A 15,019-nucleotide genomic window follows, 5' to 3' on the forward strand; every position below is an offset into this window, starting at 1 on the left:
GAAACTATATCCAAAAATTATGGTTAAACTCAAAGTGGAAGTATGTTTTCTAAAATGGTCATCTAGACGTCGTTCTTTCGACTGAAATGACTACCTTTACAAAAACGACTTGTAACTTATTTTTCCGACTAAAAACCTATACTTTTTTTGTTTAGATTCATAAAATAGAGTTCAATATGAAACCATAGCAATTTGATTCACTCAAAACGGATTTAAAATGAAGAAGTTATGGGTAAAACAAGATTGGATAATTTTTCTCATTTTAGCTACGTGAAAATTGGTAACAAATCTATTCCAACCATAACTTAATCAACTTGTATTATATATTATGTAATCTTGAGATACCATAGACACGTATACAATGTTTCGACCTATCATGTCGACACATCTATATATATTTCGGAACAACCATAGACACTCTATATGTGAATGTTGGAGTTAGCTATACAGGGTTGAGGTTGATTCCAAAATATATATAGTTTGAGTTGTGATCAATACTGAGATACGTATACACTGGGTCGTGGATTGATTCAAGATAATATTTATCGATTTATTTCTGTACATCTAACTGTGGACAACTAGTTGTAGGTTACTAACGAGGACAGCTGACTTAATAAACTTAAAACATCAAAATATATTAAAAGTGTTGTAAATATATTTTGAACATACTTTAATATATATGTATATATTGTTATAGGTTCGTGAATCAACAGTGGCCAAGTCTTACTTCCCGACGAAGTAAAAATCTGTGAAAGTGAGTTATAGTCCCACTTTTAAAATCTAATATTTTTGGGATGAGAATACATGCAGGTTTTATAAATGATTTACAAAATAGACACAAGTACGTGAAACTACATTCTATGGTTGAATTATCGAAATCGAATATGCCCCTTTTTATTAAGTCTGGTAATCTAAGAATTAGGGAACAGACACCCTAATTGACGCGAATCCTAAAGATAGATCTATTGGGCCTAACAAACCCCATCCAAAGTACCGGATGCTTTAGTACTTCGAAATTTATATCATATCCGAAGGGTGTCCCGGAATGATGGGGATATTCTTATATATGCATCTTGTTATTGTCGGTTACCAGGTGTTCACCATATGAATGATTTTTATCTCTATGTATGGGATGTGTATTGAAATATGAAATCTTGTGGTCTATTGTTACGATTTGATATATATAGGTTAAACCTATAACTCACCAACATTTTTGTTGACGTTTAAAGCATGTTTATTCTCAGGTGAATATTAAGAGCTTCCGCTGTCGCATACTTAAATAAGGACGAGATTTGGAGTCCATGCTTGTATGATATTGTGTAAAAACTGCATTCAAGAAACTTATTTTGTTGTAACATATTTGTATTGTAAACCATTATGTAATGGTCGTGTGTAAACAGGATATTTTAGATTATCATTATTTGATAATCTACGTAAAGCTTTTTAAACCTTTATTGATGAAATAAAGGTTATGGTTTGTTTTAAAATGAATGCAGTCTTTGAAAAACGTCTCATATAGAGGTCAAAACCTCGCAACGAAATCAATTAATATGGAACGTTTTTAATCAATAAGAACGGGACATTTCAGTTGGTATCAGAGCGTTGGTCTTAGAGAACCAGAAAATTTGCATTAGTGTGTCTTATCGAGTTTGTTAGGATGCATTAGTGAGTCTGGACTTCGACCGTGTTTTCTTTAAAAATGATTGCTTAACATTTTTGTTGGAAACTATATATTTTTAACATATGAATATTATGTGATATATTAATCTCTTAACGTGTTTGATATTATGTGATAGATGTCTACCTCTAGAACAAGTCCCATTGACTCACCTAATAATAATGAAGAGTCAAATGTAAATTGGAATGATTTGTGGACTGATTCACAAGTTCCCGAAGAGGAACCGGAAGAAGAGTCGGAACCGGAAGAAGAATCGGAACCGGAAGAAGAATCGGAACCGGATGAAGAAATAGAACCGGTGGGGGAAATAATAAAACGGTTAAGTAAAAGAAAATCCTCAACCAACCGACCAAAGTTAATTATGGTCAATGGTGTTTCCGCCAAGGAAGCAAAATATTGGGAGGATTACCAATTCTCCGATGAATCGGATTCCGACGAGAATTCCGATGATGTTATAGAAATTACCCCAACTGAATTTAAAAAGGCAAAAGAAAATAATAAGGGAAAGGGCATAAAAATAGAGAAATCTAATTCCAACCCCGATGAACTTTATATGTATCGTCAACCCCCGAAGTCCTTAAGTTGTAACAATGACCCGGGAACCTCTAAACCACCAGGTTTTTCTAAACCAATGTGGACAACGACGGCTCGTATTAGGGGAACATCATATATCCCTAGAAACTTGGCAAAACGAACCAAAACCGAAGAAGAAGAAACGAGCGAGTCGGAATAAGATAGTTGTATTCGTGTGGTGTAATATATGGAATATAGTGTTCTTATGCTTTATGATATATGTAAAAATTGCTTGTATTAATAAGTATTTTTTTATGAATCTAACTCTTGTCTATTTTACAGTTTAAAAACACAAAATGGATAGACAACCCAATATTTTAAGAGACCTACCCGGAGACATGATTGATGAAATCTTGTCTAGAGACGGCCAGAATTCTTCGGCACAACTATTTAAGGCGAGATCAGTTTGTAAGACATTCGAAGAACGTTCCAAGAATGTCTTGGTTTATAAGAGACTTTCGTTTGAAAGATGGGGGATATCACATTGGGAAACCCATAAGTTACGATGTGTTTACTTTGACGCATATATTGCGGGGAACCCAAATGCTATTTTACGCAACGGGTTAAGAAATTATTTTGACTCAATATATCCGAATATTGGACTTCGTGATTTAGAAAAAGCGGCTAACATGCAACATAAAGAAGCATGTTATGCTTACGGATTAGTAATGTTCGCTTCTCACCAAAGTGAGAACAAGAACATCGGGCTACAACTATTAAACAAAACGTTTCCACAAGTGACGGAGTCGGTAATTGGGGTAAGAAATGAGGTTTTTAGATTATTACGGGACTGTTGGACATTACGTAACCCTCGTCCCTTTGACGACGTTACAACACGCTGTCTTATCAACGGCCATAACGGTTATGTTGCACAAGACCAAGGATGGGAAGTAGTCCTAGTAAAACCAGAATGCATGACTTGTTTCTGGACGTATGAATTACGTGTCTTTATTGCCTTTGCTGAACGACTTGTGTACTAGCTAGAATTGTCTTCACAATTATCTTGTATCAAAGTTATTGTGTGCTATATTTCATGCTTTATGTAAAATAAGCGGTATTGTAAGTTTGTAAAATATTGTATAAAAGTTTGAACGCGAAATATTATTATAATCAGTTTTTCATATAGAATTGTAGTAGTTGAATTGTATATTAGCTACTAAGTATGAACTTAACGGGTAGGTACTACCCGAATTTAAACTTATAAAACGCTAATATGAAGAAAAAGCTTTTATAAATGAGTTCATATTATGCTACGAAATACTATTAACTACTCTTAATATTCTGTATGATTAACTTGTTCCATTTAACTATTTTGAAGGAAATGGCACCGACTACTCGACACACCGTGAATATGAATGAAGAGGAATTCCGTACTTTTCTAGCTTCAAACATAGCCGCAGTACAGGCTGCGTTACATACCAACAATAACCTTGGATCTAGCAGTACAGGAAATCGTGTAGGATGCACCTACAAAGAATTCACTGCCTGCAAACCTTTGGAATTTGATGGAACCGAAGGACCGATCGGATTGAAACGGTGGACCGAGAAGGTTGAATCGGTGTTTGCCATAAGTAAGTGTACTGAAGAGGACAAAGTGAAGTACGCTACGCATACCTTCACAGGTTCTGCGTTAACATGGTGGAATACCTATCTAGAGCAAGTGGGACAAGATGATGCGTACGCACTACCGTGGTCAGCATTCAAGCACTTGATGAACGAGAAGTACCGTCCCAGAACCGAGGTCAATAAGCTCAAGACAGAACTTAGAGGGTTACGAACCCAAGGATTTGATATTACCACGTACGAAAGACGATTCACAGAATTGTGCCTATTGTGTCCGGGAGCATTCGAAGATGAGGAAGAGAAGATCGACGCGTTTGTGAAAGGATTACCGGAAAGAATCCAAGAAGATATAAGTTCACACGAGCCCGCCTCCATACAACAGGCATGTAGAATGGCTCACAAACTAGTGAACCAGATTGAAGAAAGAATTAAAGAACAGACTGCTGAAGAGGCCAATGGGAAGCAAGTCAAAAGAAAGTGGGAGGAAAACGGTGATAAGAATCACCAATACAACAACAACAGCAATTACAACAATAATCGCAACAATTATCCCAACAATCGCAACATCAATCGCAACTACAACAAACGGCCCAACAACAACAATAACAACAACAACAACAACAACAACAGCAACTACAACAATCATCCCAACAACAATAATAACCGCAACAACAACAACAATCAGAAGCAGCTATGCCAAAGGTGTGAAAAGTACCACTCGGGGTTCTGCACCAAATTTTGCAACAAGTGTAAAAGAAATGGTCATAGCGCGGCGAAGTGTGAGGTCTACGGACCAGGGGTTAATAGAACGAAAGGAACAAATGGTGTCGGAACGAGTAATGGCGGAGCAAGTAGTGTCGGAGCAAGTTATGCCAATGTAGTTTGTTATAAATGTGGAAAACCGGGCCACATTATTAGAAATTCCCCGAACCAGGAGAACACGAATGGACAAGGCCGCGGAAGAGTTTTCAATATTAATACGGCAGAGGCACAGGAAGACCCGGAGCTTGTTACGGGTACGTTTCTTATTGACAATAAATCTGCTTACGTTTTATTTGATTCGGGTGCGGATAGAAGCTATATGAGTAGAGATTTTTGTGCTAAATTAAGTTGTCCATTGACGCCTTTGGATAGTAAATTTTTACTCGAATTAGCAAATGGTAAATTAATTTCAGCAGATAATATATGTCGGAATCGAGAAATTAAACTGGTTAGCGAAACATTTAAGATTGATTTGATACCAGTAGAGTTAGGGAGTTTTGATGTGATAATCGGTATGGACTGGTTGAAAGAAGTGAAAGCGGAGATCGTTTGTTACAAAAATGCAATTCGCATTATACGAGAAAAAGGAAAACCCTTAATGGTGTACGGAGAAAAGGGCAACACAAAGCTACATCTTATTAGTAATTTGAAGGCACAAAAACTAATAAGAAAAGGTTGCTATGCTATTCTAGCACACGTCGAGAAAGTACAAACTGAAGAAAAGAGCATCAATGATGTTCCCATTGCAAAAGAATTTCCCGATGTATTTCCGAAAGAATTACCGGGATTACCCCCACATCGATCCGTTGAATTTCAAATAGATCTTATACCAGGAGCTGCACCAATAGCTCGTGCTCCTTACAGACTCGCACCCAGCGAGATGAAAGAACTACAAAGCCAATTACAAGAACTTTTAGAGCGTGGTTTCATTCGACCAAGCACATCACCGTGGGGAGCTCCTGTTTTGTTTGTCAAGAAGAAAGATGGTACATTCAGGTTGTGTATCGACTACCGAGAGTTGAACAAACTTACCATCAAGAACCGCTACCCACTACCGAGAATCGATGACTTATTTGATCAACTACAAGGCTCGTCTGTTTATTCAAAGATTGACTTACGTTCCGGGTATCATCAAATGCGGGTGAAAGAAGATGATATTCCAAAGACTGCTTTCAGAACACGTTACGGTCATTACGAGTTTATGGTCATGCCGTTTGGTTTAACTAATGCACCAGCTGTGTTCATGGACCTTATGAACCGAGTGTGTGGACCATACCTTGACAAGTTTGTCATTGTTTTCATTGATGACATACTTATTTACTCAAAGAATGACCAAGAACACGGTGAACATTTGAGAAAGGTGTTAGAAGTATTGAGGAAGGAAGAATTGTACGCTAAGTTTTCAAAGTGTGCATTTTGGTTGGAAGAAGTTCAATTCCTCGGTCACATAGTGAATAAAGAAGGTATTAAGGTGGATCTGGCAAAGATAGAAACTGTTGAAAAGTGGGAAACCCCGAAAACTCCGAAACACATACGCCAGTTTTTAGGACTAGCTGGTTACTACAGAAGGTTCATCCAAGACTTTTCCAGAATAGCAAAACCCTTGACTGCATTAACGCTTAAAGGGAAGAAATTTGAATGGAATGATGAACAAGAGAAAGCGTTTCAGTTATTGAAGAAAAAGCTAACTACGGCACCTATATTGTCATTGCCTGAAGGGAATGATGATTTTGTGATTTATTGTGACGCATCAAAGCAAGGTCTCGGTTGTGTATTAATGCAACGAACGAAGGTGATTGCTTATGCGTCTAGACAATTGAAGATTCACGAACAAAATTATACGACGCATGATTTGGAATTAGGCGCGGTTGTTTTTGCATTAAAGACTTGGAGGCACTACTTATATGGGGTCAAAAGTATTATATATACCGACCACAAAAGTCTTCAACACATATTTAATCAGAAACAACTGAATATGAGGCAGCGTAGGTGGATTGAATTGTTGAATGATTACGACTTTGAGATTCGTTACCACCCGGGGAAGGCAAATGTAGTAGCTGATGCCTTGAGCAGGAAGGACAGAGAACCCATTCGAGTAAAATCTATGAATATAATGATTCATAATAACCTTACTACTCAAATAAAGGAGGCGCAACAAGGAGTTTTAAAAGAGGGAAATTTAAAGGATGAAATACCCAAAGGATCGGAGAAGCATCTTAATATTCGGGAAGACGGAACCCGGTATAGGGCTGAAAGGATTTGGGTACCAAAATTTGGAGATATGAGAGAAATGGTACTTAGAGAAGCTCATAAAACCAGATACTCAATACATCCTGGAACGGGGAAGATGTACAAGGATCTCAAGAAACATTTTTGGTGGCCGGGTATGAAAGCCGATGTTGCTAAATACGTAGGAGAATGTTTGACGTGTTCTAAGGTCAAAGCTGAGCATCAGAAACCATCAGGTCTACTTCAACAACCTGAAATCCCGGAATGGAAATGGGAAAACATTACCATGGATTTCATCACTAAATTGCCAAGGACTGCAAGTGGTTTTGATACTATTTGGGTAATAGTTGATCGTCTCACCAAATCAGCACACTTCTTGCCAATAAGAGAAGATGACAAGATGGAGAAGTTAGCACGACTGTATTTGAAGGAAGTCATCTCCAGACATGGAATACCAATATCTATTATCTCTGATAGGGATGGCAGATTTATTTCAAGATTCTGGCAGACATTACAGCAAGCATTAGGAACTCGTCTAGACATGAGTACTGCCTATCATCCACAAACTGATGGGCAGAGCGAAAGGACGATACAAACGCTTGAAGACATGCTACGAGCATGTGTTATTGATTTCGGAAACAGTTGGGATCGACATCTACCGTTAGCAGAATTTTCCTACAACAACAGCTACCATTCAAGCATTGAGATGGCGCCGTTTGAAGCACTTTATGGTAGAAAGTGCAGGTCTCCGATTTGTTGGAGTGAAGTGGGGGATAGACAGATTACGGGTCCGGAGATTATACAAGAAACTACCGAGAAGATCATCCAAATTCAACAACGGTTGAAAACCGCCCAAAGTCGACAAAAGAGCTACGCTGACATTAAAAGAAAAGATATAGAATTTGAAATTGGAGAGATGGTCATGCTTAAAGTTGCACCTTGGAAAGGCGTTGTTCGATTTGGTAAACGAGGGAAATTAAATCCAAGGTATATTGGACCATTCAAGATTATTGATCGTGTCGGACCAGTAGCTTACCGACTTGAGTTACCTCAACAACTCGCGGCTGTACATAACACTTTCCACGTCTCGAATTTGAAGAAATGTTTTGCTAAAGAAGATCTCACTATTCCGTTAGATGAAATCCAAATCAACGAAAAACTTCAATTCATCGAAGAACCAGTCGAAATAATGGATCGTGAGGTTAAAAGACTTAAGCAAAACAAGATACCAATTGTTAAGGTTCGATGGAATGCTCGTAGAGGACCCGAGTTCACCTGGGAGCGTGAAGATCAGATGAAGAAGAAATACCCGCATCTATTTCCAGAAGATTCGTCAACACCTTCAACAGCTTAAAATTTCGGGACGAAATTTATTTAACGGGTAGGTACTGTAGTGACCCGAACTTTTCCATGTTTATATATATTAATTGAGATTGATGTTTACATGATTAAATGTTTCCAACATGTTAAGCAATCAAACTTGTTAAGACTTGATTAATTGAAATAGGTTTCATATAGACAATTGACCACCCAAGTTGACCGGTGATTCACGAACGTTAAAACTTGTAAAAAAATTATATGATGACATATATATGGTTATATATATAGTTAACATGATATTATGATAAGTAAACATATCATTAATTATATTAACAATGAACTACATATGTAAAAACAAGACTACTAACTTAATGATTTTGAAACGAGACATATATGTAACGTTTATCGTTGTAACGACATTTAATGTATATATATCATATTAAGAGATATTCGTACATCATAATATCATGATAATATAATAATTTAAAATCTCTTTTGTTATTATAAACATTGGGTTAACAACATTTAACAAGATCGTTAACCTAAAGGTTTCAAAACAACACTTACATGTAACGACTAACGATGACTTAACGACTCAGTTAAAATGTATATACATGTAGTGTTTTAATATGTATTTATACACTTTTGAAAGACTTCAATACACTTATCAAAATACTTCTACTTAACAAAAATGCTTACAATTACATTCTCGTTCAGTTTCATCAACAATTCTACTCGTATGCACCCGTATTCGTACTCGTACAATACACAGCTTTTAGATGTATGTACTATTGGTATATACACTCCAATGATCAGCTCTTAGCAGCCCATGTGAGTCACCTAACACATGTGGGAACCATCATTTGGCAACTAGCATGAAATATCTCATAAGATTACAAAAATATGAGTAATCATTCATGACTTATTTACATGAAAACAAAATTACATATCCTTTATATCTAATCCATACACCAACGACCAAAAACACCTACAAACACTTTCATTCTTCAATTTTCTTCATCTAATTGAACTCTCTCAAGTTCTATCTTCAAGTTCTAAGTGTTCTTCATAAATTCCAAAAGTTCTAGTTTCATAAAATCAAGAATACTTTCAAGTTTGCTAGCTCACTTCCAATCTTGTAAGGTGATCATCCAACCTCAAGAAATCTTTGTTTCTTACAGTAGGTTATCATTCTAATACAAGGTAATAATCATATTCAAACTTTGGTTCAATTTCTATAACTATAACAATCTTATTTCAAGTGATGATCTTACTTGAACTTGTTTTCGTGTCATGATTTTGCTTCAAGAACTTTGAGCCATCCAAGGATCCATTGAAGCTAGATCCATTTTTCTCTTTTCCAGTAGGTTCATCCAAGGAACTTAAGGTAGTAATGATGTTCATAACATCATTCGATTCATACATATAAAGCTATCTTATTCGAAGGTTTAAACTTGTAATCACTAGAACATAGTTTAGTTAATTCTAAACTTGTTCGCAAACAAAAGTTAATCCTTCTAACTTGACTTTTAAAATCAACTAAACACATGTTCTATATCTATATGATATGCTAACTTAATGATTTAAAAACCTGGAAACACGAAAAACACCGTAAAACCGGATTTACGCCGTCGTAGTAACACCGCGGGCTGTTTTGGGTTAGTTAATTAAAAACTATGATAAACTTTGATTTAAAAGTTGTTATTATGAGAAAATGATTTTTATTATGAACATGAAACTATATCCAAAAATTATGGTTAAACTCAAAGTGGAAGTATGTTTTCTAAAATGGTCATCTAGACGTCGTTCTTTCGACTGAAATGACTACCTTTACAAAAACGACTTGTAACTTATTTTTCCGACTAAAAACCTATACTTTTTTTGTTTAGATTCATAAAATAGAGTTCAATATGAAACCATAGCAATTTGATTCACTCAAAACGGATTTAAAATGAAGAAGTTATGGGTAAAACAAGATTGGATAATTTTTCTCATTTTAGCTACGTGAAAATTGGTAACAAATCTATTCCAACCATAACTTAATCAACTTGTATTATATATTATGTAATCTTGAGATACCATAGACACGTATACAATGTTTCGACCTATCATGTCGACACATCTATATATATTTCGGAACAACCATAGACACTCTATATGTGAATGTTGGAGTTAGCTATACAGGGTTGAGGTTGATTCCAAAATATATATAGTTTGAGTTGTGATCAATACTGAGATACGTATACACTGGGTCGTGGATTGATTCAAGATAATATTTATCGATTTATTTCTGTACATCTAACTGTGGACAACTAGTTGTAGGTTACTAACGAGGACAGCTGACTTAATAAACTTAAAACATCAAAATATATTAAAAGTGTTGTAAATATATTTTGAACATACTTTAATATATATGTATATATTGTTATAGGTTCGTGAATCAACAGTGGCCAAGTCTTACTTCCCGACGAAGTAAAAATCTGTGAAAGTGAGTTATAGTCCCACTTTTAAAATCTAATATTTTTGGGATGAGAATACATGCAGGTTTTATAAATGATTTACAAAATAGACACAAGTACGTGAAACTACATTCTATGGTTGAATTATCGAAATCGAATATGCCCCTTTTTATTAAGTCTGGTAATCTAAGAATTAGGGAACAGACACCCTAATTGACGCGAATCCTAAAGATAGATCTATTGGGCCTAACAAACCCCATCCAAAGTACCGGATGCTTTAGTACTTCGAAATTTATATCATATCCGAAGGGTGTCCCGGAATGATGGGGATATTCTTATATATGCATCTTGTTATTGTCGGTTACCAGGTGTTCACCATATGAATGATTTTTATCTCTATGTATGGGATGTGTATTGAAATATGAAATCTTGTGGTCTATTGTTACGATTTGATATATATAGGTTAAACCTATAACTCACCAACATTTTTGTTGACGTTTAAAGCATGTTTATTCTCAGGTGAATATTAAGAGCTTCCGCTGTCGCATACTTAAATAAGGACGAGATTTGGAGTCCATGCTTGTATGATATTGTGTAAAAACTGCATTCAAGAAACTTATTTTGTTGTAACATATTTGTATTGTAAACCATTATGTAATGGTCGTGTGTAAACAGGATATTTTAGATTATCATTATTTGATAATCTACGTAAAGCTTTTTAAACCTTTATTGATGAAATAAAGGTTATGGTTTGTTTTAAAATGAATGCAGTCTTTGAAAAACGTCTCATATAGAGGTCAAAACCTCGCAACGAAATCAATTAATATGGAACGTTTTTAATCAATAAGAACGGGACATTTCATCGTCAACGCCCGAAGTCCTTAAGTTGTAACAATGACCCGGGAACCTCTAAACCACCAGGTTTTTCTAAACCAATGTGGACAACGACGGCTCGTATTAGGGGAACATCATATATCCCTAGAAACTTGGCAAAACGAACCAAAACCAAAGAAGAAGAAACGAGCGAGTCGGAATAAGATAGTTGTATTCGTGTGGTGTAATATATGTAATATAGTGTTCTTATGCTTTATGATATATGTAAAAATTGCTTGTATTAATAAGTATTTTTTTTATGAATCTAACTCTTGTCTATTTAACAGTTTAAAAACACAAAATGGATAGACAACCCAATATTTTAAGAGACCTACCCGGAGACATGATTGATGAAATCTTGTCTAGAGTCGGCCAGAATTCCTCAGCACAACTATTTAAGGCGAGATCAGTTTGTAAGACATTCGAAGAACGTTCCAAGAATGTCTTGGTTTATAAGAGACTTTCGTTTGAAAGATGGGGGATATCACATTGGGAAACCCATAAGTTACGATGTGTTTACTTTGACGCATATATTGCGGGGAACCCAAATGCTATTTTACGCAACGGGTTAAGAAATTATTTTGACTCAATATATCCGAATATTGGACTTCGTGATTTAGAAAAAGCGGCTAACATGCAACATAAAGAAGCATGTTATGCTTACGGATTAGTAATGTTCGCTTCTCACCAAAGTGAGAACAAGAACATCGGGCTACAACTATTAAACAAAACGTTTCCACAAGTGACAGAGTCGGTAATTGGGGTAAGAAATGAGGTTTTTAGATTATTACGGGACTGTTGGACATTACGTAACCCTCGTCCCTTTGACGACGTTACAACACGCTGTCTTATCAACGGCCATAACAGTTATGTTGCACAAGACCAAGGATGGGAAGTAGTCCTAGTAAAACCAGAATGCATGACTTGTTTCTGGACGTATGAATTACGTGTCTTTATTGCCTTTGCTGAACGACTTGTGTACTAGCTAGAATTGTCTTCACAATTATCTTGTATCAAAGTTATTGTGTGCTATATTTCATGCTTTATGTAAAATAAGCGGTATTGTAAGTTTGTAAAATATTGTATAAAAGTTTGAACGCGAAATATTATTATAATCAGTTTTTCATATAGAATTGTAGTAGTTGAATTGTATATTAGCTACTAAGTATGAACTTAACGGGTAGGTACTACCCGAATTTAAACTTATAAAACGCTAATATGAAGAAAAAGCTTTTATAAATGAGTTCATATTATGCTACGAAATACTATTAACTACTCTTAATATTCTGTATGATTAACTTGTTCCATTTAACTATTTTGAAGGAAATGGCACCGACTACTCGACACACCGTGAATATGAATGAAGAGGAATTCCGTACTTTTCTAGCTTCAAACATAGCCGCAGTACAGGCTGCGTTACATACCAACAATAACCTTGGATCTAGCAGTACAGGAAATCGTGTAGGATGCACCTACAAAGAATTCACTGCCTGCAAACCTTTGGAATTTGATGGAACCGAAGGACCGATCGGATTGAAACGGTGGACCGAGAAGGTTGAATCGGTGTTTGCCATAAGTAAGTGTACTGAAGAGGACAAAGTGAAGTACGCTACGCATACCTTCACAGGTTCTGTGTTAACATGGTGGAATACCTATCTAGAGCAAGTGGGACAAGACGATGCGTACGCACTACCGTGGTCAGCATTCAAGCACTTGATGAACGAGAAGTACCGTCCCAGAACCGAGGTCAATAAGCTCAAGACAGAACTTAGAGGGTTACGAACCCAAGGATTTGATATTACCACGTACGAAAGACGATTCACAGAATTGTGCCTATTGTGTCCGGGAGCATTCGAAGATGAGGAAGAGAAGATCGACGCGTTTGTGAAAGGATTACCGGAAAGAATCCAAGAAGATATAAGTTCACACGAGCCCGCCTCCATACAACAGGCATGTAGAATGGCTCACAAACTCGTGAACCAGATTGAAGAAAGAATTAAAGAACAGACTGCTGAAGAGGCCAATGTGAAGCAAGTCAAAAGAAAGTGGGAGGAAAACGGTGATAAGAATCACCAATACAACAACAACAGCAATTACAACAATAATCGCAACAATTATCCCAACAATCGCAACATCAATCGCAACTACAACAAACGGCCCAACAACAACAATAACAACAACAGCAACTACAACAATCATCCCAACAACAATAATAACCGCAACAACAACAACAATCAGAAGCAGCTATGCCAAAGGTGTGAAAAGAATCACTCGGGGTTCTGCACCAAATTTTGCAACAAGTGTAAAAGAAATGGTCATAGCGCGGCGAAGTGTGAGGTCTACGGACCAGGGGTTAATAGAACGAAAGGAACAAATGGTGTCGGAACGAGTAATGGCGGAGCAAGTAGTGTCGGAGCAAGTTATGCCAATGTAGTTTGTTATAAATGTGGAAAACCGGGCCACATTATTAGAAATTGCCCGAACCAGGAGAACACGAATGGACAAGGCCGTGGAAGAGTTTTCAATATTAATGCGGCAGAGGCACAGGAAGACCCGGAGCTTGTTACGGGTACGTTTCTTATTGACAATAAATCTGCTTACGTTTTATTTGATTCGGGTGCGGATAGAAGCTATATGAGTAGAGATTTTTGTGCTAAATTAAGTTGTCCATTGACGCCTTTGGATAGTAAATTTTTACTCGAATTAGCAAATGGTAAATTAATTTCAGCAGATAATATATGTCGGAATCGAGAAATTAAACTGGTTAGCGAAACATTTAAGATTGATTTGATACCAGTAGAGTTAGGGAGTTTTGATGTGATAATCGGTATGGACTGGTTGAAAGAAGTGAAAGCGGAGATCGTTTGTTACAAAAATGCAATTCGCATTATACGAGAAAAAGGAAAACCCTTAATGGTGTACGGAGAAAAGGTCAACACGAAGCTACATCTTATTAGTAATTTGAAGGCACAAAAACTAATAAGAAAAGGTTGCTATGCTGTTCTAGCACACGTCGAGAAAGTACAAACTGAAGAAAAGAGCATCAATGATGTTCCCGTCGCAAAAGAATTTCCTGATGTATTTCCGAAAGAATTACCGGGATTACCCCCACATCGATCCGTTGAATTTCAAATAGATCTTGTACCAGGAGCTGCACCAATAGCTCGTGCTCCTTACAGACTCGCACCCAGCGAGATGAAAGAACTACAAAGCCAATTACAAGAACTTTTAGAGCATGGTTTCATTCGACCAAGCACATCACCGTGGGGAGCTCCTGTTTTGTTTGTCAAGAAGAAAGATGGTACATTCAGGTTGTGTATCGACTACCGAGAGTTGAACAAACTTACCATCAAGAACCGCTACCCAATACCGAGAATCGATGACTTATTTGATCAACTACAAGGCTCGTCTGTTTATTCAAAGATTGACTTACGTTTCGGGTATCATCAAATGCGGGTGAAAGAAGATGATATTCCAAAGACTGCTTTCAGAACACGTTACGGTCATTACGAGTTTATGGTCATGTCGTTTGGTTTAACTAATGCACCAGCTGTGTTCATGG

Source organism: Rutidosis leptorrhynchoides, chromosome 2 (assembly GCF_046630445.1).
Source record: "Rutidosis leptorrhynchoides isolate AG116_Rl617_1_P2 chromosome 2, CSIRO_AGI_Rlap_v1, whole genome shotgun sequence".
NCBI classification, from domain to species: domain Eukaryota; kingdom Viridiplantae; phylum Streptophyta; class Magnoliopsida; order Asterales; family Asteraceae; genus Rutidosis; species Rutidosis leptorrhynchoides.